Source organism: Benincasa hispida, chromosome 5 (genome assembly GCF_009727055.1).
Source record: "Benincasa hispida cultivar B227 chromosome 5, ASM972705v1, whole genome shotgun sequence".
NCBI lineage: Eukaryota > Viridiplantae > Streptophyta > Magnoliopsida > Cucurbitales > Cucurbitaceae > Benincasa > Benincasa hispida.
This window is the reverse complement of record NC_052353.1, coordinates 57,428,535-57,431,916: the sequence shown is the minus strand read 5'-3', so window position 1 is coordinate 57,431,916 and position 3,382 is coordinate 57,428,535. Positions and strand designations below refer to the sequence as shown.

Genomic DNA, 3,382 nt, shown 5'->3' with positions numbered 1-3,382 from the left:
TGTTCTTAAAACTGCAAGCATTAAAAAATGCACTTACCAAGAACAATTTTTACGTGAATCCCTTGCTGTTGCAATAAATCCATCTCCTCCCCACCCCTTCCAAACACCTAAAAAACACACAAATACCACCATTAAAAGTATAGGGTAGAACGACTTGGCGACGCATGCGGTGGAGACACGCGAACGACGACAATGCCTTCCATGTCTCTTCCAAAGGTGTCTAAAAAATTGAAGAAGAAACAACAAAAGATGACATTATTTTAGTAATCTTTCTTTCTCAGCTCATACACAAGAAGAAAAAAATAGGAAATAGCCAATTTAAACATATTCTTCTAAGAAAAACAGATAGATCTCAAGAGTTGATATCAATAGTTGAGAGAATCTTCTTTTTCAAGATCTTGAAGAAGAGAAGCTTGGTTACCTAGATATGAGATACGAAGACGATGGAAAATTTTCAGCAGCATAACAGTGCTACCACAACAAAACCAAAAATTTATCTTGAACTTGTTCAAAGAAACACACTCCCAAAAATATTTCACAACCACTTGTTCTCAACAGAACTATCAGAATTCCCAAAAAGTATTCAAAATGAGTAATCTTACCCAAAGCAACCTTAAACCTTAACTCAAGCACTTTGAATCAAATCTAAAATACAAATAAATAGTACCCATAAATTAACAAACCTCAACATGTTCTCTATAGTGCATGCCAAAAATAGATCCCATAAGATGTGATAAGGGATGATTATCAAAGTCACTGCTCACATAGCTGTAGGTCAACAACTTTAGTAAAATGAACAATTTCTAAATTTAGTAAAATGAACAATTTCTAAATTTAAGAAGTTCATCGGGTTGGGCCAAAACAAGGATAAATGTTACACCAATTGCCAAATTTGAATTTTGCCTCTAAACACCAATGCAGAAAACTTAGGGAACCAGATATCATATGCATCATAAAACACAAGCCTTTTCTCAACAGCCCTTGACCAAAATGTCGCAAATAGGAGAATATATAGACAACAACATAGAATCAGAAGAGTTCCCAACAAAAGCAACAAACATATGGAACTTACGACTGCAAAATTTTGATGTCAAAAACTATAATGGAAGATATTAATTCATATAAGCACCAAACTAGTATTACTTATAAAAAAAGCTAAATAGAGATGAGTGAAACCTTTTTAGGTGTGCTTATGGATCATCTTTTACAGAGCGCATGCTTCCAGTAAAAATATGCAGTCCATATCCCTTTTGTTCAACTAAAAACCGTGGGAAAATATGTCGTCTATAAGATAAAATTGCATGGGAATTTTAGGGGCATAGTTAAAATTTGCCTTTATAAGGAGAGAAGAAATACCTGTCCTTATAAGTTGAAGATAAATTAGCATGAGCTTCAGCTATAGTAGGCCGAATATTGGAGTTTAGGGCAAGAAGAGACATAAGAAAAGAAGAAATAGGGAAGGAGTTCTGGAGCCATAATATTGAAATAACCCCATGTTTAAAGCCAAGAGATTGAGCAAAAAAATCGAACCAGAAACAAGTTACAAACAAACTCACCATGTTGTTGAAAAGAAAAACCACGACATTGAGCACAGAATGGGCAATTTGTTTGGATAAAAGGATTAAAAAAGAGATGCGTAGCTTCAAACTAACCGAGAGGGTGAGATCAAACTTCAAAGAGAGAGAGAGACAGAGAGTTGCTCCTCACTCCTCAATCATGCCCGTCTTTAAGACTCCCTTCAATGGCTACTTTGTCAAGTTCAGCCCCTTCTACGAATCCCGCATCGTCGTTGCCACCGCTCAAAATTTCGGAATCCTTGGCAATGGTCTCCTTCACGTCCTCGATCTCAATCCCGCCGGTTCCATATCCGAGCACATTGCCTTCGACACCGCCGATGGAGTCTACAATGTCTCTTGGTCCGAATCTCACGACTCCCTTCTCGTCGCCGATGGCTCTGTCAAACTTTACAACCTCGCTCTTCCCCCCACATCTAATCCCATTTGTTCCTTCCATGAACATACTCGCAAGGTTCACTCTACTGACTAGAACCCTGTTCGTCGCGACTTCTTTTTGACTTCCTCCTGGGACGATACCACCAAGCTCTGGACCCTAGACCGCCCCACCAGTGTCAGAACATTCAAAGAGCATGTCTATTGCGTCTATTCCTTCGTCTGGAACCCTTGTCACGGCGATGTCTTTGCTTTCGCCTCTGGCGATTGCACCGTTCGCATTTGGGATGTGCGAGAACCAGGCTCCACCATGGAGAGGCCCACACCAAGGAGAGATCCAAACGTGATGGAGACTGACGGACGAGTGGCGAACAACCACAGACGGACGACAGACACCCTGATTTCCACGGCCAAGGAGAGATAGGGTTTGGGTAAGAGAGAAATGAAAGGGTTTGGGTAGGAGAGATAGATGCAAGAGTTGAAAAATAAAAGGGATTGTTTAATAAAGTAAGAAAAAAAAATAAATTAGACCTTTAATGTCGGTTTAAAACCGACATAAAGATCCATTTTTTTTTGTTTAAAATCGACATTATACATCCGATTTCACTTTTTCCAACCAACATTAAAGCCCAAAATTCTTGTAGTGCACTGCTTGATCCTCTTGACTTAAACTTGAGTTCTTGTAAACATCTGCATACACTGTACCTTTAAGTTTAAGGTTAAGGAAAAGTCGGAGATGGATGTGCAAATCGAAGAAGAAGTCGAAGATGGAGCCAAAAATAAAAGGAGAAGTCAAAGATGAGGCAGTAAATCGAGGAGAAGGCGAAGATGGAGCCATAAATCGAAAGAGAAGTCGAAGATGGAGTTGCAATCAAAGGGGAATGGAAGATGAGCAAAGAAGTCACGAAGGAGAAATAAAAAATGAGATACGTTGAAAAAGAAAATTGAGAATATGAATTGAATGTCTAAGATAAAAAGAAATATTTTGTGAAGAGTGCTCATTCTTTCTTTTTCCATACGTGACCACACGCTTTTCTTTTTTCAATTTTCCTGATTCCCCTTTTTTCTTAATCCCTTTTGTAGCATTTTCTATTAAAAACTATCCTAAAATGCTATTGAATGTAATATTTGTTGTAGTGTCTCTCTTAAACAAGGATTGTGCCTCTAGTTTTGACCTAAAAATCTCCCATAATCAAGAATGAAAAACACATCGTACTTTTGTTTTAAATCATATTGTTATACTGCTTTGTATATAACATAATTGTTATATTCGTGCATTGTAGTACTTTTGTTTCATATATAATTTGATATTATGAAATATATCACAGTTGATATTCTTTATATATGCTGAAGTTGATATCGAATATCATATTGTTATATGAATATTTCCGATGCCCCTTTCTTTCATATGTACTTAGTTTGTCATTTTACCA

The 3,382-nt window shown here is 37.4% G+C and overlaps 1 pseudogene; it reads left to right on the top strand.

Annotated features, from left to right (window-relative positions):
* Positions 1-213: 213 nt before the first annotated feature.
* LOC120077366 lies at positions 214-2,893 on the top strand (annotated as a pseudogene).
* Positions 2,894-3,382: the final 489 nt, after the last annotated feature.